The following is a 22,576-nucleotide window of genomic DNA, read 5'->3' as shown; positions in this document are numbered from 1 at the left end:
TCGTCAGTGTAGCACTAAGCGTAATTTTATCATGAGAGAATATGAGCACAGCCTGTTCGTGGGGTGTCTGCAGAACGTGCATTCGGGTGAGAAGGCACCGGGATGAATAAGGGCAAGTCGGGCAGGAGAAAAGAATGTGTGGGCCTGTAAATGGTGCCACGTACTCTGTTCGAGCTTAGACAGGGATTTGGGGGGGGGGGGGGGGTAGGGATAGGCGAGAGTTGCAGTAATGAAGGGGGATGTCATGGAAGGTGAGGAGGGAGTCACGTGTGTCCATCTCGGAGTGGAGGGAGCCAGCTCGGTCTGTCATCTCGCGAGCAAAGGAATTACACGCCTCGTTGCCACGGTGCCCCGCGTGAACCGGAACCAAGAGGAGCTGGATACGACGAGAAGAGGGAGGGGAGTATCATAGCGTGCGTGTCATAAGCTTAGCCAGGAGACCACGAGGGCTGCGTTTAGTTTGCGGGGAAAGGCAGTAATGGCGTGTATAGTTATGCCACCGGACAGGTCAATACGAGTGGCAGGTTATAACTCGGCACGGATGTCCAAGAAAGGGCACCCTGTTCAAAGGGAGTGATGCCCGTAAAGCTATCATTTCTAGGCATACTTGGTAATATAACGGCGGCTGGAGCAAGCTATTCGCTCAAATTAACTGAAAGCAACAGCAGTCGGAGGGAAAAAAGAGGAAGGAAAGGCGTAGGTGATTATTCCCGGCTTAGCATCCCATTTACACGTAAGACGCCCACCAGGCCAAGAGCATACCGTATATCGGAGCAACCACGCAGACTGCGGCCACAGGTCACAACGGCTGAACAATTGCTGGCGCAGCGCTTTTTAGAGTTGACGTAGAGCCTTGAGCATGTCTGTTATCGCGGCGCTTACTCGCTTCCGGTAGCTCGGAGTCCGGTTGCTGATTCAGCATACGAGCACAGACTGGTGTCGTTGACTCATGCGGTGCCTTCAGGGCAGGCGGAGCACATATCACCAGAATTGTATACGGGCAACAACAAAACGTTGCCTGCACTGGCGTAGTTACGCACTTAGAGTTGCATGCACGGCAATCTCGAGTAGTCTTCGACGGTGCACTGGACGAAGCCGCAGCCCACGTAGCGCGTCACCACCCATACAATCGGCGTAAGGTGTCCGGTCGGCTATCCGCTGGGAGGCGAAAAGTGATCGACGCTGTGCGGCGGGTAGTGGGTGTACTCGTCGAAACACGCCTTGACCTGACCGGGCCAGTCGGTGGCCCCGCTGCTGGCGCGGAAGGCTAAGTCTTGTCCGCAGACTTGAACTTGGTGGTGAAACGCTCTTCGGGTTTGTCTTGCATTAATTTTCCGCTGTCAGGGGTGCACTAGTCGGTAGCCTGTGCCATGGAAGCCAGCTCTTCATCCCAGTGTAACCGCTACATATTCTTGGCTTCTGGAAAGTGATCGACTTTGCCCATGGCTACCATGCTCCTGCAGTCGTTGTGCGTCTTGAGGATGAGTTCCTTCTGAGTCCCGCTGACTCCATGGTGCACTCCCTGTTCGGTGGTAAGCGGTGTGGGAGGAGCACTGCTGCTTGTACTCCTCCCGGCACTCCTGGAGGCTCTCTCTTATCGTTGACAAGCGCCACACAGTCGCGAGAACGAACGTCCGCATATCGGCTCGGTGTGCCCTGCAGAGGCGATGATGATAATGACCTCGAAAATGTGGCACATGCCCACTAGTGGGCTCGAGCCAAGAATCGGGAGGTGCAAGAAAAATACTTATCTGCAAAGAGAGTCGTCTGTTTTGAACAAATGAAGCGAAGAACAGGAAATAATGGTTGCTAGCGGACAGATGTAGGAGACATAATTTCTTTGGTTTAGCTAAGAGAAATAAAGAAAGCAGTTGCTGTTGCTTTCTAAAACTCTAATGCAGTGGATTTATCGCAGGCGATAGCACCATTTTCTTTCCACATTAAAGGGACTGACAACTGGCCAGAATCTGTTGATGCGATGATGGAAATAAAATGACCATGATTTATAGTGATATAATTCAGCACGGTGTTCGCGATTTAAATAGAAATCAGAATTTCAGACAGGCAAACCAAGTCTCAAACACCAGTAAGTGGCGGCGCCTGGCCGTGAAATCTTCGTGCTTCGGATGTAATCTGAAATTACTCTACGTAAGTCGGCTGTTAAGTACAACATAATTATTGCTTAAAATTGCAGTTGCTTTTGACACTTTTGCTTTATTACATGCTTTGGAAATCAAAAGTGCACTCATGGCTACGGCAGCATGCTCAACTGCGTATCACGTTTAAAAGTGCCGTTTCGTTTTCAATCCTATCGGTTTCGTTTTCACTTCTCAAATACCAAAGCATTCGAACAGGAAACCACGAGAACACGCAGCTATTTTCGCAGAAATTCTTCAATACTTCGGAAAACAGGAATCGCAGGAACATCGACTTGATAAACAACATAATACTTTCTCACAGTTACGGCAGCGCTTGTCATCTGCCTCCCACTATTGCCGGCGTATAATCGCCATCGCACTGATGACCGTTTTCAGCATGCTTCCAATGAACGACTACATCCGCACTGCATATAAAAAAACTTTGATAAAGAATGCTGCGCGGTGCCTTCCGCGTTAGCCCTTCATGATTAGGTACTCTGACCAGTAAGCTTTCTACTGCAATAAAAATAAGTACCATTAGCATTTACTTTCTACCCTTTTAAGGCGCCCCAATAACGAGGAACTATCACACTACGTCCGCTGCGCTGTGTAGAAGGAAACACCACGTGCGTTCCGAAACATTCATAATAATTATGACTTGGTCCTTGATCGTAATTTTTCGCTTTTTGTTGAACAACCAATAAACGTCGTCATTAAGAAAATTACTACAGTAACGCGCCGTCTCTAGATAGATGTGCTCATTTTGTCATTGTTGGTTAGAGAATATCTGGCGGTAAACGAGCGAGCCCAATAAACGAATGAATGATTACACCGGGGGCCCTTTATCGGCATGCACAACCTGCCACATAAAGACTGCGAGTACGCTCGACATGTACAGCCTGCTTCGCATACACCACGCGCTCAGCATGTTCTATATAGAAAGGTACACTCAAATGACTATTCAGCTAAGAGCCGTCTGCGTTGTGAAGAAATCGAAACACAACGTAATTTTTTCTTCTAGTCAGATGCTCCGAATACGACGGCTATCTATCTATCTATCTATCTATCTATCTATCTATCTATCTATCTATCTATCTATCTATCTATCTATCTATCTATCTATCTATCTATCTATCTATCTATCTATCTATCTATCTATCTATCTATCTATCTATCTATCTATCTATCAGTGGCGTAGAAATTTCCTTCAGGGGGGGGGGGGGGGGGTCTCAGGTTGCAGCTCGGCCTCCTCCTTAAAAGGGAGCTTTAGCTCGGGTGCTCCAACCTAAATACATGTAGAAGGAGAATTCGTTTTTCTCGGCAACCACTGTACCAAATTTGACGAGGTTTGTTGTATTTCAAACAAAAACGTAAATTATAGCGAATGCTTGTTTCGAATGTTTCATTTAGTTTGTCAATTCGTTATTAAAAATTGGCAAAAATCGCAAATTTTCTGAAAACGAAACGACAGTTTAAAACTGTAACTCAAGAATGAAAAACGATATCACAATTCTGTGAATCGCATCTAACAGTACATCTGCAGCGGACAAAATTGGTGTTTTACGCGTGAATCTGAAAAAATTTAGCATCATGAAAATACGGCTTTTCCAGAACCCTTGTACACAACGTAACCAATTCCCGTAAGGTAGAAATTGACATACCAAATGTGTCTGCTTTGACTGTTATAGTAGATGCCGTTTACAGAACCGTGATATCTGTTCTTGATGTATAGCTATTAGTTTGTAAACGTCGAGCTTCTATTGGGGGAGGGGGGGAGTTTACGAACTTTGGAATTTTCAAAATATCTTAAACAACATTCCGGCCCTAAATCGAAATTCCGCTTCCAACAGACATTAGAGTACAGCTTTCGCTCTCAAATGCAACAAATTTCATTAAAACCGAACCAGGGGTTATCTCAGAAAAGCGTTTCCTAGTTTTTATGTATATAAATAGGCCACCCCGAGCTAAATCTTCCTTTTGACAATTTTTCGAGCAATGAAATATATAAATAATAACTGCATTGCCATTGCCAAAGCTGCTGCCAACGAATTCTTGAACGCTACGCACTCTCAAAACCAGTACATTTTGTACTTTTTAATAAAAGAATTAACTCATATGTGCCAAAAATTGTGCCCAAAGTAAATAATAACAATGCGTCCATATTTTTCGTCTATTTATTAGGTAAAGAAAATATCACTCGAACTTTAGAACTATGTCAACTCGAATCCAGTCAAGCAGTGCATGCCGCTGATGTCAAAAATGTAAAGGCCATGAAATGAACAAGTTGAGGACAAACATGTTAATGAAACTTTGTTGTTCAAGAACCTTGTTTACCTGCCTGTACGCATGCAACGAAACCTGCAAATTAAACCTGCGTGTACTCCAGGGACTACAAGCTCAAGCCCTAAGCACGTGTCTCGGTCTTCCAAGGTGTGCGTCTACAGCGGCAACGATTGTCATAGCTCGAGATCACCCATTATCAACGTACTTGGCAACCGACGCTTTCAGGGCGCGTATTCGGCACGTTGCCCGACTACCTTCTCACCATCCTGCCGCTATACCCGCAGAAAGGCCGCACGCAACTTTCAGTCGTATAATTGTTGCCAATCGTATCTCATTGCCATCGAACTACATGCCTGCAGCAAGACCATCCTCAACTTTATGGTGCCTGCACACACCGGAAATACGCCTCACCATCCCAGGAATCATGAAGAAAGCTAACATGCCGTCGTTTGACCTGAAGCAGGTCACATTAGAACTTTTACATGAGGTGCACAGTGGCCGCGTACATGTGTATGTCGATGGCACAGTTGCATCTGCAAGTTCAGCTGCTGTTCTGGTGAGACTAACAAGATTCGTCAAAATACACGTAAAAACGTCACATGTATCATCAACGACAGCTGCTGAACTGGTAGCCCTGCGTGTGGCTCTTCATTTCATTCAAGAGGAACCACCCCATGCATGCTCAGTCTTCTGTCATTCCAAGGCAGCCCTACAGAGTGTACTCTCAGCACTGCGCCATGTATCACATGAGCAGCTCGTCGTAGCGATAAGAGAAGCTCACCACCGCATAGCTGACGAAGGACACGATATAATGTATCAGTGGTTGCCTAGTCACTGTGGCATAGATAGCAATGATCGAGCAGAAGCGGCGTCCCAATCTGCCCGTGACGGCGTCAAATGCGTTGCAATTCCTCTTTCGAGAGCCGACACAGCGACCAAAACTTTCCGGACTTGCGCGTGACCTGACATTAGCTCAATGGAATTCATCCAAGTTCACAAGTGCACGGCTTCATACCCTGGACCCTAATTTACAGCTCCGTATTCCACCGGAGCTTCCACGACGTAACTGCACCCTTCTAGTCCGTCTGTGGCTTGGAGTAGCATTTTCAAATGCGTACTCTTTTCTTATCGAAATGGCCAACAACCCACTTTGTGAATTCTGCGGGTGCAATGAAAGAATCGAGCACTTTCTTGGTCAGTGCTCTCGTTTACACCAACAAAGAGCAGTCTTCTTAGCCACCCTACACCAACTAGACAAGCGCCCAATGACAGAAAACAAGATCCTTGGAAAGTGGCCTACGCGAGCATCAGCGCGATCCGCTATGAAGGCGCTGCTGCGGTATTTAAAGGACACTGTACTTTCTGGAGTTACAGCTAAAAAATTATTTCAGCGCATGCATTAAACATGTTAAAAGACATCTATCTGCTCTTCGCATCCCATTTATTATTGTAATATAACATGCACGATGTTTCTGAATTGAAGCGACTGTTCCTTGTTATGCTTTCTTTTTGTCATTTGTATTATTTATATATCCACCTCTTCGCTCTTCCAAGTTTTTGTTGTGCATGTGACGAAGTGTCTGCGTTATAGAATTTCATTTCTTGGAACCATAACAAGCCTACGGCTGCAGATCCAAACAGTACTGGACACAATTTTATTGTGTTTTCATGGATAAATAAAGCATTTGAATTTGAATTTGACTCTACACTGTGTGACGTAGGATTGTACGGTGACACTGCATAACACTAAGAACACCTTTGCGGGCTACTTGACAGTGCCCACAGAAACAGTTCGTGCGTACGTGCGTGTGTTTGTGTGTGTAGATTTCCTTATTTTATTTTAATTTTTTTTAGCCTGCTCTCTCTCACCTATCGCATCCCCTTGCCTCTCCCCCAGTACAGGGTAGCCAAGCGGAGTTAATCTCTGGTTGATCTCCCTGTATTTCCTTTGCCTTTCTCTCTCTAAATGACGCTGTCATTTGTTCTAATGTATTACGAAGGAGACGCTGTCACCGGTCGTGTATCTTTATTGCACCAAAATTATAGTCGCAACAGAGAGCACGTATAAAAAATCAAGAGTTCTGCAAAATATACGAGGGCGAGTAAAATGAAAGTGAGCCAATGCGAATATATGACAAACGGGGTACTTTATTTAAGAGTAGTCTCCATGAGCATTTAGACATTTGTCCCATTGACTAACGAGTCGTGTGATTCCTGTCTCATAAAACTCTTTCGGTTGCTGCTTCAAAAAGTCTGCAACTGACACTTTCCCTTCATCATGCGACACAAATCTGGTTCCCTTGAGCTGTTTTCTCAGTTGTCCCAAAATGTGGAAGGCGCAAGGCGAGAGGTCTAAGATGTATGGCGGATGTTGCAGCATTTCCCAGGTGAACTTTGCCAGTTTTGTATTAACCACATCAGCGACGTGGGGACGGGCATTGTTGTGGAACAAGATGACCTCATTCATCAATTTTCCATGTAGTTTCTTCTTGATTGCGACACGCAAGCAATCCGGCGTTTCACGTTATCGGAAACAATTGATCTCTCAAACAGCAATCTCTCAAGATTTAGCAAATTATATAAATAATGGCCCCTGACGATCGAAAGAAAAGTCAACAACACATTTCCGGGGGAAATGACGGCCTTCGCTTTCTTGGCGGTGGTGAATACGAATGTTTGCACTCTAAGCTTTGCCGTCGTGTTTCAGGCTCATAGTAGCAGCACCATGATTCGTCCGCAGTCACTATTGCAGACAAGAAGTGATCACCCTCATTTTGATACCGGATCAGATGAGTCAAGGCAGCGCCGAACTTCTCCGTCTTCTGGCGGTGTTTGAAAATCTTGGGCATCCATTGCGCACACAACAGCCGATAACCGAGATATATATTAATAATGCCGTGAACCAAACCGTGACTGATTTACACACGATCTGCCAGTTTATCTATGCTGCCTGTCTCATCAGCTTATCAACATTTGCATTTTTGTTGGGAGTGATTGCACGATGGCTTTGTCCCGGTCTCGGATTGTCTTTGCAACTTTCACGTCCTTCTTTGAATCGCTTGTTCCAACGCTTCACAGTGGCCAATGAAATGCAATGTTCAACATACAGAGCAGCCATACGGCGACTGATTCCTTTTTAGGAAACGCCTTCACCTGACAAAAACCTCACGGCACCACGCTGCTGAACTTCTGGAGCGTCCATTACGTCACGCAACAACGTTCAAATCAGTGTATGAGAGCATTAAAGAACAATTATCCTCCCATCTGCATGTCACTTGTGTAAATGAGAGATGCCTGTGTGCTACGCGCATGCCTCAAAGATAATGAACCGAACCATTATTGAGTGGGGGGGGGGGGGGGTAGGTTCACTTTCATTTGACTTGCCCTCGTATATGAGAAATGCGAAAATACAATGGAGTATACAAATGCGAAGATACATCTTGATAGAGGGCAAAAAATTGTCACTGGAAACAATGTTCACGGCACGTATACACCAAACCTCACAAAAAGATTTCTAAATAAACGTATAAGTCTCTGATAAATATACCTATCTATGAAAAAGGCACTCTGTACAATGTGTCCAACAAGGCAAATTACCATGTTGCGCAATCAGAGATTCACAGAATCATGGGTCACGCCTCCATTCCATCCACTCCCTCCGATGTATTGCTAGCGGCGGAAGGCGGCACGCTTGCTCCCCGCTTTTCTCCTTTGCGCACGCAAGATTGAGCCGACAATGCCACCCCCACCCGTATGCTTTCACTCGAACCTAACGGATGCGGCGCGTGGTCACAATGTTATTGCCCTCAGACGTTATACTGAAAATGAGGACGACGGCGACGGCAGGAATGCGCCTGGAGTTCCATATAATTGCTAACGCAATAATATAATAAGAGTATCGGGCAACTAAAGCGTCCCGTGGTCCATTACTTTCCGCAAAAGAAGTAACAAAGTCGCAGTTTCACCATGCGACAATTTGCTGCGCCGCGAAAATGTCTTTTCGTCTTTTGTGGGGTCGGAACACGGAAATAAAAAAAAAAACTCTAAGGAAAGCATGTTGGGCACAATCGAATGCCTACTTGGGCACCTAGTGTGGCTATGAACGGAATACCGAAGAAAACGTGAGACGCTTGGTCCACCTAGAACCACACGCATACTGCTCTGTATCCTAAACCGGCGAGACAAGCCTTTCCAGAGAGGTTGAGCTCAAGCGAACACGGTGCAACCCGTCGAGTACCCCCAATGATGACGGCGAGTAACTACTGTTTCTTTTTCTCGTCCGCTAGCCAGAAAGCGTCCAAAAATCTGCCAGGCGAAAGTGCACTCGGCCAGAGACACCGAACGCTCACCGATGTGCGCCGCGCGGTGGTTGCGGCAACACCACAAAAACGCATGCGCTCTGGCTGGCTCTGGCCGCCCGCGGGTAGGGTAGCGAGAACAAAAAAAAAAAAAAAAGAAGAAAAACATTGAAGGGACTCAATGTGTAACCGCGAATAAAAGCCAAGGTATGAAAAATAAACAATAACGTAGTTACATTTGCTGGCTTTAGTTTCTTGACATGGATGCTTTGGCGTAGGTGAAAAAAAATGTTGATATCTTTTTGTGGCACGATGGCACAAATGAACCATCACGCTTCGTCTCATCGGACCTCGCTGCGTGCTTTGTCAACTTATCTGATAGTGTGTTAATTTGGCTTGTCTCGTTGTATGTTGCGGTGTGCGACGTTAGAAAAGCGAATGCACCTTTTGCGTCAAATGTTTATGAAAGGTTTATACCATAAGGTTTCAGAATTGACATCCATGCACTCCGTAGATCCCGCGGCCTCCGCGAGATGCCACGGCGAGCCCGTTCGCCATCAAAACGGCCTTGAAACTTTGTACTCGGATGGGGCTGGTTGCGTTATGTGATTCCCGGTGCGTGGGTGTTGCCTTGAAATCCAGCCCGAGTTCGTATTGTTAGCGGTGAAATGTTTTTTCGAGTGTGAAAAAGACATTTTATACAAAATGCGGAGTTATTTCCGGCACTGGGAGTTGCTGTGATCAGCGGTGCATGGACAGCACGAAAAAATTTCGGGAGGGGGGGGGGGGTGAAGCCCCATAAGGCCGCCTGGCTACGGCCCTAGTATCTATCTATCTATCTATCTATCTATCTATCTATCTATCTATCTATCTATCTATCTATCTATCTATCTATCTATCTATCTATCTATCTATCTATCTATCTATCTATCTATCTATCTATCTATCTATCTATCTATCTGTCTGTCTGTCTGTCTGTCTGTCTGTCTGTCTGTCTGTCTGTCTGTCTGTCTATCTATCTATCTATCTATCTATCTATCTATCTATCTATCTATCTATCTATCTATCTATCAAGCTATCTTGCCGTTTACGAAAACCCAGCACCCCAGTTGCCTGCCTGTTTGAGCCACTAGGTGGCCGTGGCCGTGATGTCGTCGCAGTCGTTCGATCCCCGTGATACCAGCCTCGTGATCCCATTCTCCTTAATTAGTCGTAGTCACTCCTTCTACCACGATTAAGTGGCCAAAACTATCTAATAGTTTGGGCAACTACGTAGATCGTGGTTGTGATGTGGTCGTGGTCTTTACATCGTCATCATCCAAGCTTTGTCATCCAACTTTCGTCATACCATCAACGTCACATCATCGCTGTCATACGGCCGTCATGCATTCGTTGTCATATAGTCGTCGGGATACCCATTATGAGCCTTCAATCGTTTTCAACGTAGCTTCGTGATTTTCTTTTCGTCATGCCGTTGTCGTCACTCCTTCTAGTGCAACCCAGTGGCCGACGTTGTCAATTGCGTGGGCTGACATTTTTTCTACTAAAAGAGAATGAGGACATTGATGCGTCTGAACAATGAAGAAAGACAGTTTTTGCTAAATACCCTGACGATATTTCTCACCCAGCTGCCCGTGACTCAGAATATTGCACTTACTAAGCGCAGACAAAAAAGCCCGAAACTACGCATATTGTGCGCCGAGATTGATTTGTAGAAATTGCAGAGCATTTTTGTACTCTATTTGGAGGCGTCTAACGTGCGTTGAACCATGGCGTGCAAGAAAAGCAGATTTCCTGTTCCGTTAACAGCCGCAGTTAGCGCATACTGAAAAAAATGACAGCATTCATCAGTGATTACAGTCTTATTCATACAAGAAGCCATGCTGATGAACTAGTTGGTTTTGCCATTCTTTAGAGCGAAGAGGTTTATGCGGATCTTGTGCCGTCGTTCTCGGACTTCGCCAAAAAGGGGGCCACGTGACCTAGCGGCAGAGGAAAAGACCTCAACAGGGGGAAATAGTTGGAGTGACCCTTTTCCCCCTGTGAGGTTGCTATCTTATAAGGGAATCTTAAACGTTTCTGACACGGTGCATTCTCGGCGATCGAGCCCGATCGGCATCGAATTTATCGGCGATTGATTCCGCCCTGCTGCGAAAGAAACGAATGTTCTGCTGCCGCTTTGCGGCCAACGATCAGTGCCCAGCAATTGAAACGAGATAACAGGAGCGCGTGCCGGGTGGCACTTCTTGAGCCAGCAAGAAGTGCCGGCAGCCACGTCAATCGTCAAACCAACACAACCAATCGTCAAAACGATTGCAGCGCCCGCATCACCAGTGGTGGGTCTTGCGCCTAATATCAGGAGCGTTGAAATAGTGCTTCCGCACATTCCGTGCCAGCTACAATTATATGAAGATCACGAGTAGTGCGTATTCCTGAAGAAAATGTTGCCTACCGCGAGCGTCAGCGAGAGTTGGCTCGTGGACGGGCTCGTCATCGTAGGGCCGACTGCAAGCTGCGCGCCAGGGATGCCCAGTTTGCACGGCGGTGCTGGGAGGCCGATCCCGAAGTGCGCGCCTGAGATGCGAAAACACATCAGCAGCGCTAGGAGGTGAAAGAATGGTGAAACAAAAGATTTACAATATAGACTGATTGCTAAGTTTGACTTGCATGGTGTAACTAACAGATTCGCTGTTCGTCGTTCACGGACTGGACGGGGCCGTAATTTTTCTTGTAGAGGACACTGCCTTATTCGCTCCGTGTGTCTTGACATCTGCGCTTCACGGTGTATAATAAACATAGCGAGCTGTCCCAAAAGCCGAAGTGGAAGTATCAATGGAAAGCGGTAATCCTGCGGTTCGTTTGAAACAACTTTTCCGTGGCGGAACACAACTGTCATGACCAGTCTGCGTGCGTGAAAGCTTTTATTAAAATAAGGTCCGGAGACTCGGAGTTTTAGGCCAAGGCGTGCTCCCACGTTGGCACTGTCAGGCTAAGCCATTCAGTGACATCATGGCCCCTCTGGACGGCCCATAGTTCGTCTTGAAACAATGGGCTTCGAAACTTTTTTTTCCCACTGTTATTCTTCAACGAGGTTAGGGATAGTTGCGGGGCACCCCGCCAACATATATCTGATTCCAACGATGTCATTGCAGTAGCTGTAGTCCATTGTTATCTCCTTCTAGATATATTTTATTAATGTAATACGGCGGCGATTATGCACCTGTTTACAATAATCGCAGTGCCACTGCTTAAGCCCTGTTCAGTTTTGAATGTGGCAGTGCGAATTCCCTGCGTCCTTCACATTAATGAATCATAATGTCCTTGTATGTTATTAAATTATCTCTATATTCTCTGGCTTGATCGTAAGCGGCTCCGCTGTGACTGTCACGTTTAGCAACTCCTCTTGCCAAGTCATGAGCAACATCATTGAGGGTTAGGCGAGCCTCGTCCACTTTCTCCATATGTGCAGGAAACCATCGGATTCCAGTTCTCATAATTACAACGTTGTCTAAAAGTTTAGCTGCAACACCAGCTACATAGCCTTTATGAAAACCCTTTTTAGCGGCTTTCGAATCTCTGTAAAGGGAGACCACTTATTACTCCAGATGACAAGAGCAATTGCCGCTTGTTTCGCCACCATGGGGTCCTTGGTAAAAATAGTGATAGCGCCTTGCACCTTTCCTTGAGAAACTTGAGAAATTGATACAATGGCCGTATATGTTTCTTTACGTTTTACCCAGGCAGCATCAACTATAGCTGCCAGTTGGTCCTGCTGCTCTATTTCCTGCAAGGTTGCTTTAGCGCTTGCCTTCCTCCTTTTGATATTATATTCTCGATGCATGTTTCTTGGTAGGGCGTTGATTCTGATCTTATTCCTAACACCAGTCCTTAATTCTACTTGATCCTCTATTGGGCTCCTTGATCTATTCAGTTGTACACCTATTGTTTATAATATGTTTCTGCCAGCTCCCGTTCTTGTCAATCTTTTGTGTTGCGCTACCTGCTGGGCGTTGCGATTACTTCCATTGTGTCGTACACCTCTAGACTTATGAGTTTGTCGGCTGCAGCGTTACTCGGTAGCCTTAGGCCTAATTTAACAAGCTTCCTGAGCATCAAATTAGGCTTGATAATGGTCCGTCTTCTTCCATTTGAATAACCCAGCTAAATAAGTGAAGTGACAAAGAGCAAGGACGTGTATTGGCCTCAAAGCTCTGTCTTCCCATAAGCCTCTGTGTCTATTGGTAATTCTGCTTAGTAGCCTAATGACTTAATCGGGTGTATGCGAGATATGTTGTATTGTGCTATACTTAGTATTATTTCCTTCTATGTGATACTAAAGAACCTGTATTTTTTTCAACTAGCCTGATTGTATTTGCGGTCAATATGATATGCAGTAAAGACCAACTAGGCCAAAGTGAAGTTCTTCTGAAGCATATATATTTAGCCTGAATGTGGATCCTTCACGAATGTATAAGCGCACTCTTGGCCCGTCTTCCGGAATGTAACCTCTTGGTTTAGGAGATTTTCTGCAATGTTTAATGAACAAGATTTTTGATTTGGCTGCCGAGCATTTCAACCCCTTATCTTTCAGTCTGTTCTCTACAACGTATACATTTTCCTCCAATCTGGTCTCTCTCGTCCTACATTACCCTTGGCACTCTATTTGGTTATGTCGCTGGCATATACAACATAATGTGTACACTCAATATTCGCCAAATTTCTTGCAGCCTTCGACATTGCTAAATTGAAAAGAACCGGTGCGAGCGCCGCCCTTTGTGGATTGCTCCTATTTCCCAAATTCTTAGCTTCCGAGTTAACCTCTCCCAGCATGAGTTGTCGAGTTCTGTTTCTAAGAAAGTCTTTAATCATTTTAAAAAGCACCTTAACTAACCCCATCTCCAAGAGAACGGCAAGTATTACCTTATGCTTTATATGATAAAGCTTTTCCCGCATCCAATCCCAAAGGAGCTTTCGTATGTGCTGGGCTGGCCTGTATAATTTGATGTTTGATCAGTAGCATAGCATCCAGGGTTGACAGCCCTGGATTTCGTGAGCTGATTTAGGAAGACATGCTCCATAGCTTTGCCTAGACATGACGTTAAAGATATAGGACGGAGGTTGTCCAGAGTGAGCTCTTTGCCTGGTTTTGCTAAGAGGATAGTATTGGGTACCCTACATTCCTCGGAAAATACCTCTTTTCTTCAACATTCATTCAAATGTCCAGTTAGATTAGAAATTGACTCATCATCTAGATTTCTTAATATCTTGTAAGTTATTCTATCAGGTCCAGCCGCCAAACTACCATTTAGACTCTGAAGAGATGCCCTGACTTCCCTCTCAGTGAAGTCCCGGTGCATTTCTTCACATTTGCCTCCCGTATATTCGGGGTTCTCGTCTCCTTTGGTTGGCCTTCTTAAGTTGGAGTGGGAGTGTTTAAGTGGCGGCCAGTCTACCTATGATATCGCCCGGCGTTTTATGCTGGCTTTCCTGATGAACCAAATTAGCTGTAGCTGTTCTTTTGCCTGTTATTCTTTCATTCTCGTTGAGCGAGTGCTTGAGGATGTTCCAGCTACCTCCATGTTTCAGTCTACCATCAGCTAAGTTAGAAATCCCATCCCACTGTTGCTTCACGAGGGTCTTCAAGTGATCATCAATCTCTGTGTTTAATCGCACAATTTGTTTTGGTAGCCTTTTGTTAAGTCTTCGTTTTGCATCTCTGTACCCTAGCCAGTTCGGCCTCAATCAGATGCGCCAGCCTGCTGTCCATAGCTTCAATGCTTTCATCTGTCATGATTTGTTTAGTGGCCTCTCTGACGTCTTCCCTGGGCTGGTTGACCCATGTCTGAAAAGGCTCCTGCTCGGCATCTAAAGGCCCCACTTTCCTTCTGTAAGCTCTGATTTTCTTGGAGTGATCCCAGTCAGTGAATTTGAAGAATCTTGCTTCCGGTCTCGGTTTGTGTATGATATAATCATCGTTGCCGAGATGCAGCTTAGAATACTCCCAATTAGCTCCTCTTGGGTTGTTTACAAAAGTGAGATATGGCGTGGAGTCCCTGCTGGTGCACGTGCCGCAACTGGTGGGAAACGCCGGGTCGGTAATCACTCATAATCCTAGATCCATGCACTTGATCCATCCATCCATGACACCATGACCCATCCATCCATGACACTCCACAGCTCCTCTCCCTCCTTTTTGTTGCAAGTGTATCCCCGTCTGTGGCAGGGAGCATTGAAGTATCCCATGCAATAATGAGCGGGGAGTTTCTGGCAACCGAAAGCACCTTGTTGAAGAGTGCTCTAAACCTCTGTCTCATGTCATTAGGACTGCTGTAAATATTCAAACACAACATACAGCGTGCCTCGCCTCTGTTCCTTTTAAGTATTATCTCAACTCGAATATATTAAAACCTGGAATGTCTAAGATGAATATCCTGCTCAATGTATGGCAATTTTTCGTCGATGAGGGTCACCCCGTTCTTTATGTCTAGATATCGCTTTGTACCCAGTAACCATTAGTGCGCGCAGGTTTCCTGCAGCATAATTTACTTTGCCCTGGCCTAAGATTAGCTGATCACCTGTCGCAATGCTGCTTTCTTGTGCTGTAACTCGCGACCATTCCATTGTCACATGTTAAAGCCATTATTACTGTCCATAGTTATTAGGAAAGGCTGCCTTTCTATTACCCGCTATTTTTCTCTGTTTGATGACCCCCGACTTTACAGGAATCGATTTTACCCTATCTGCCTCTGATGGCGCATACTCATCATCGTCATCCTCTCGCGCCTCAATGTTCCTATGTCTTTTCTCCACCTTTAATCTCCATTTCCACGATTTGTACACGTTAAGGTCGGTCGTCTCCACTGTTTCTCTTATCGCTTTGACTGTCTCTTTTATTTCACTGAGGGCTGAGAAGAGTGAATCATTTTTGCTTACAGGTCTAGCTATCTCTGCTCTAGCAGGGCTCGACTGCTATTTCTTACAGAGCAGTGGAACAGTCGAGCAGCGCAGTTTGCACGTTACAGCTCTGCCTCCTCCTTATAGAATTGGTCAAGGCGTGAAATGCATTACCAATAATTGCCGTGCCATTACCAAACATGCTGCAAACTAATTCTCGAATGCTACGCGTTGTCAGGACAAGTGAAATATGTATTTTTTTTTCATAAAAGAATATATTCGTGCGCCCCAATAAATGTGCCAGAAATAAGTGATATGAATGATTGCATGTTTATGTCTATTTAATAAGTAAAGAAAATATCACACGAACTTCAGAACGATATCAGTTCGAAACCAGCAAAGAAGTGCATGCCACTTATATGAAGAATGTAAAGGCCAGAAAATGAACAAGTTCAGGGAAAGTATCTTGAAGGAACTTTGTCATTCAAGAATCATTTATGTGTTTTGGTACTTATGCAACGGCCAGGGAAAACGTCACCTTCGCCAGCTACGTCTCTGTCCCCTTCGGTTTTAGTTGTGCAACCCAAGGATCCCGGAACATTCGGCGGGACCGATGGCGCGACTTTCAAGAGTGGGTCATACGAACGTGTGATTGGAATCAACAGATGAGACCCTACGCTTATGCTAGCTGACGTGTTCTTCTACCTAAGAGGCGCGACAAATGTGAAGTACGAAAACCACGAAGAGGAGCTCACAAGCTGAAACCAACGCAAAGAGAACTTAACAAAGTAGTTTGACAAACCAACCAGCCGTAAAATTGCCGGCATGCCAGGAACTGGCCTCCCGTGCCCATTCTTCCACGAAGTCCGATGTCTCGTACATCCAGGACGTGCTGGCGCTTTCTCGTAAAGCCGATCACGACATGGCAGAAGCTGAGATGGTCGGGCTTGCGCTGAAGGGAATTGCTGACGACACGATTGATTCGCTCGTGTGCAAAAGCTGCCCTACAGTTGATGATATTGTCACGTGGCTCAGGACACAGCAAGAAAACTGTGAATGGCGAAACTGAATTTATTGGGCGAACCTGTGTCCAGAAAAACAGGCTACACACAATTCTGAACGAAAACGGCGAACACAGTCGGCGATCGTCGAAAATCTGATCAGCGTCATGGCTTTATAGATCAGTCGTCTAATATTCCAGAGTAATCGTTGGGGCCCGCATGCCTTCCACAAAGTTATACGCCATATGCGTCACGCATGCATGCAATCAGATTACACAAGTTTGGCAACAGACAGCGGATAGAAGCATCGATAACATTCTAGAAACTTCCGATACATGTAGACGCGTCCTGCGCTGAGCGCTAACATTTCTTAGACGGTAAAAGCGCTCACCTATAAAAGATAAACGAGTTCACGTGTCAATTCCCCCCTCTCGAAAGGCATCGTCCCGATGCTACAAACATAACAGGAGGTGAAACAAAAAAGTATACTTGTTGAAACAAAAAAGAAACAGTCTAAGGTTACACAGTCCAAAAAATAGTCCAAAGTTCCGCTATGCGACGTCCCCAATGTTCATTACCACTGGTGGAACGGCTTAAGTCGCACAACATCAAATACTTTAGGTCGTGAGCGGCGCCGCTGTGATAGCGAATTGCCGTCTGGCACGACCTCATAGTCGAGTGCGCCAATGCGTCGGATCATCTTGTATGGTTCGAAATAGCGGCGTAAAAGCTTCTCGCTCAGTCCTTGTCGGCGTATAGGGGTCCGAACCCAAACACAGTCACCGGGGTGGTATGCGACGTAGCGTGGTCGAAGGTTGTAGTGTCAGCTGTCCGTCCCTCTGCGGGTTCTTGATCCACAGGCGGCCGAGCTGTCGGGCTTCTTCGGCGCGCTGGAGATAGGTGGCGACGTCAAGATTATCTTAGTCGGTGACGTACGGCAGCATGGCGTCGAGAGTCGTCATTGGGTTCATGCCGTAAACCAGCTTGAACGGCGTGATGTGTGTTGTTTCTTGCACCAACGTTTTGTAAGCAAAGGTTACGTACGGCAGGACCGCGTCCCACGTCTTGTGTTCAACGTCGACGTACATTGCTAGCATGTCGGCGAGGGTCTGGTCTTGTTCAGGCGCTCCGTGAGACCATTCGTCTGCGTGTTGTAGGCAGTTGTCCTCCTGTGGCTTGTCTGGCTGTATTGCAGAATGGCTTGGGTGAGCTCTGCTGTAAAGGCAATTCCTCTGTCGGTGATGAGGACTTCTGGGGCACCATGTCGCAGCAGGATGTTCTCGACGAAAAATTTTTGCCTCTTCGGCTGCGCTTCCTTTCGGGTAGAGCTTTAGTTTCAGCGAAGCGGGTGAGATAGTCCGTCGCCACGGTGATCCACTTACTTGCAGATGTTGACGTCGGAAACGGCCCCAACAAATCCATCCCGATCTGCTGAAGTGTTCGGCAAGGAGGTTCGATCGGCTGTAGCAATCCTGCTGGCCTTGTCGGTGGTGTCTTGCGTCGCTGACAGTCTCGGCATGTCTTCACGTAACGGGTGACGTTAGCGGTCGGACGCAGCCAGTAATACCTTGCCTGTAGCCTCGACAGCGTCTGGGAGAATCCGAGGTGCCCAGCGGTTGGATCATCATGTAGGGCGTGCAGTACTTCTGGACGCAGCGCTAACGGAACAACAAGAAGGTAGTTGGCGCGGACTGGTGAGAAGTTCTTCAGGACCAGGTTGTTTCGTAGCGTGAACGAACACAATCCGCGCTTAAATGCCCTAGGGACAACGTCGGTGTTCCCTTCCAAATACTCGACGAGGCCTTTTAGCTCCAGGTCTGCTCGTTGCTGTTTAGTGATGGCTTCCGCGCTAATTATTCCGAGGAATACGTCGTCGTCCTTATTGTCTTGCGGAGGGGACTCGAACCATAGGCACTCGGGGTCAGAGTGTTTTTGTCCGCACTTGTAGATTACTGTGACGTCATAATATTGCAGTGTGAGGCTGCACCGCGCCAGCCGTCCTGAAGGGTCTTTTAACTTAGCTAGCCAGCACAACGCGTGATGGTTGCTGACGACTTTGAATGGCCTGCCATTAGGTAAGGGCGGAATTTTGCTGTAGCGCAAATGATGGCGAGGCATTCCTTCTCAATCGTAGAATATTTGCCTTCCGCTTTTGACAGCGACCGGCTAGCATAGGAGATCATCCGTTCAATTCCGTTTTTCCTCTGGACTGGGAAGGCACCCAGGCCTAGGCTACTGGCGTCAGTGTGGATTTTGGTATCGGCGTCCTCGTCAAAGCATGCAAGTACCGGCGGCGACTGCATGCGTCGTTTGAATTCTTGAAATGCGGCGTACTGCGGGGTTTCCCACTTGAACTCGACTTCACATTTGGTTAGATGTGTAAACGGCTCCGCGATGCGTTAAAAGTCCTTGACAAAGTGCCTATAGTAGGCACACAGGCCAAGGAATCTACGCACTGTCTTCTTGTCGATGGGCTGCGGGAAGTTTGCGATGGCAGCTGTCTTCTGCGGGTCGGGACGGACTCCAGATTTGTTGATGATGTGGCCTAGAAATAGAAGCTCATCGCAAGCAAAGTGGCACTTTTCCGGCTTCAGAGTTAGCCCTGATGACTTGATGGCCTCTAGTACGGTCGCAAGCCGCCTAAGGTGATCGTCGAAATTTCCAGCGAAGACAATGACGTCATCCAAGTAAACAACACAGGTCTGCTACTTCAATCCTGCTAAAACCGTGTCCATCACGCGCTGGAACGTTGCAAGCGCCGGGCACAGTCCAAACGGCATAACCTTGAACTCATAGAGGCCGTCTGGCGTGATGAAGGCGGTCTTTTCGCGATCGTTTTCATCGACTTCTATTTGCCAGTAGCCAGACTTGATGTCCATCGACGAGAAGTATTTAGCGTTGCAAAGTCGACCCAATGCGTCGTCTATCCGTAGGAGGGGGCATACGTCCTTCTTCGTGATCTTCTTCAGTCGACGATAATCGTCGCAGAAACGTATGGTTCCGTCCTTTTTCTTCACTAAGACCACAGGAGACGCCCACGTGCTTTTCGACGGCTGCATAATGACGTCGCGCAGCATTTCGTCCACTTGTTGTCTTATAGCTTCGCGTTCTCGCGTCGAAACTCTGCAAGGGCTCTGGCGGGGTGTCGAGCGCACTCTTCGGTTATTATGCGATGATTTGCGACTGGTGTTTGTCAAATTCTTGATGACGTAGAAAAGCAGTATTTGTACCGCCGAAGCAGACTTCTGAGCTGTTGCTGCTTTATCATGGGGAGACTTGGATTTATGTCGAAGTCTGGTTCGGGAACTATGGTCGTCGGGGTAGATGCGGCAGAATCCGAGAGGACAAACGCATTGCTCGTTTCGAGAAGTTCCTCGATGTACGCGATCGTCGTGCCGTTGTTGATGTGCTTGAACTCCTGGCTGAAGTTTGTCAGCAACACTTTCGTTTTTCCTCCGTGCAGTCGAGCGATCCCTCTTGCGACGCAAATTTCACGGGCTAGCAGTAGGCGTTGGTCACCCTCGATGACGCCTACTACATCGGCAGGTGCTTTGGTGCCGACGGAAATGGCAATGCTGGAGCGGGGCTGGATGTTCCCTTGACTTTCGAGCACGTTCAAGGCATGGTGGCTACGAGAGCACTCCGACGGTATCGCTCGATCCTCCGGCAAGGTTATCGACTTCGACTTCAGGTCGATGACTGCGCCGGGTTGGTTTAGCAAGTCCATGCCAAGAATTACGTCGCATGAACATTGTTGGAGAATAACGAAGGTGGCAGGGCAAGTCGGGTCATGAACGGCAATTCTTGCCGTGCGGATTCCAGTCGACGCTAACAGGTGTCCTCCAACGGTCCGAATTTGAGGGCCTTCCCATGCAGTCTTAACTTTCTTCAACTGGGCGGCAATAGGTCCACCCATGACAGAGTAAACGGCTCCTGCGCCTACTAAGGCGGTGACCACGTGGCCGTTGAGAAGCACGTCGAGATCGGTGGTTCTTTGTTTTGCGTGACACTTATGTCTTGGCGTCGGATCACGGCTGCATCGCGTTGACCTGTGGCTGGTACGTGGCGTCGTCAGGTTGCCTTTCGTCGGCGTATTCTTTGCTTCCGGACTTCGTCGGGATGGCGCTGTGTCGTTGTTATGTCTTCGAGATAATCTCTTCGGCGTCATTGTCGGCGGCGAAGGAGACGGTCGTCGAGGGCTCCACTGAGTGGAGGCGAAGTAGTCGGCGATATCGCGAGGTCGTTCGCCAAGCTGTGGTCTCGGCGCGTTAACGGCGAACCCTCGGAGTCCCATCTCCCGGTATGGGCATCGACGGTAGATGTGCCCGGCTTCTCCGCAGTGATAGCAAAGCGGACGGTGTTCGGGGGCACGCCAAACGTCAGTCTTCCTTGGAATGCTGCCTGGGGTGACGGATTGGCGTGCTGGCGGCGGGGTAGTGGCTGACGACGGAACTGTGTGGTCACTGGGCCCTGCCGCGGGCGCGGAGGGGGAACGTGACGGCGGGCTACAGCGGCGTATGTCATCGCTTGTGGTTGAGGCTGCGGCGATTCAGGGGCTACTCCTAGTTGTTGTTGGAGCTCCTCACGGATGGCGTCGGCATTGAAGCCACTTGAGGCTGTAATGAAAGGAACAGCTTCTGTAGCTCCTTGCGCACGACCGCTCCGATAGTCTCGCGCAAATCGTCGGTTGCAAGTGAGTGAGCCTTAGCGTAGTTTGTCGAGTTCATGCGGAGGTTGAATTGCCGGTTCCGCATTTCCAGTGTCTTCTCGATGCTGGTGGCCTTGCGAAGAAACTCGTCGACCATCTTCGGTGGGTTCCGTACTATTCCGGCGAAAGGTTCCTCCTTTACACCACGCATCAGTAGGCGGACTTTGTTCTCCTCGGATATTTCCGGGTCGGCATGGCGGAATAGGCGGCTCATTTCTTCTGTAAAAATCGTGGTGGTCTCATAGGCAGCTGCACTCGTGTTTCTAGTAGTGCTTGCGCTCGTTCTCGGCGTACGACGCTTATGAATATCGGCAGGAAGCTGCTTCGGAACAGGTCCCACGTCGTTAAGGCGGCTTCTCGGTTCTCGAACCACGTCCTGGCGGCATCTTCCAATGCGAAAAAGACGTGTCTAAGCTTGTCGTCGCTGCTCCAGCTGTTAAATGCAGTGACCCTCTCTACGTCTCAAGCCAGGTTTCCGGGTCCTCGAATGTTGAACCGCGGAACGTCGGAGGCTCCTTGGGCTGCTGCAGCACGATGGGGGACGCTGGGGCGGCCATTGGGGTTGACTGGGCGACTATCTTCCTCGTCGTCTCAAGCAAAAGTGCGTGCTACGGGGGCAGGCCTTGCAGCCTGCGGCTACCTCGCTGGTTCTTGGCGACATTGGTGTTGGCTTCCGCCTTCGGGTTTGGGTCACGGCTTTGTGGGGGCGTCCGGTACATGGACGCAAAGTACCTCCACCAGATGTCACGTGGTAGTGATGGCTGAGGACACAGCAAGAAAACTGTGAATGGCGAAACTAACTTTATTGGGCGAACCTGTGTCCAGAAAAACAGGCTACATTCAATGCTCAACGAAAACGGCGAACACAGTCAGCGATCGTCAAAAATCTGATCAGCGAGTCAAGCGCGTCGGATTTGATGGATCAGTCGGCGAATGTTCCAGAGTAATCGCTGGGACCCGCGTGCCTTCCACAAAGTTCTACGCCATTCGCGTCGCGCATGCATGCAATCAGATTACACAAGGTTCGTCGACAACAGACAGCGGATAGAAGCATCGATAACATTCTAGAAACTTCCGATACATGTAGACGCGTCCTGCGCTGAGCGATAACATTTCCTTGACGGTAAATGCACTCACCCGTAAAATATAAACGAGTTCACGTGTCAATATCATCGAATAGGGCCAACAATTGGCGCAGGCCAGATGCCGACGCGTCCTGCAACAATTCGCCAGACTTCCCTATGCTGCCGCAAC

Source organism: Dermacentor andersoni, chromosome 3 (assembly GCF_023375885.2).
Source record: "Dermacentor andersoni chromosome 3, qqDerAnde1_hic_scaffold, whole genome shotgun sequence".
Lineage (NCBI taxonomy): Eukaryota > Metazoa > Arthropoda > Arachnida > Ixodida > Ixodidae > Dermacentor > Dermacentor andersoni.
The sequence above is the reverse complement of the archived record's forward strand: the minus strand, read 5'-3'. Positions refer to the sequence as shown.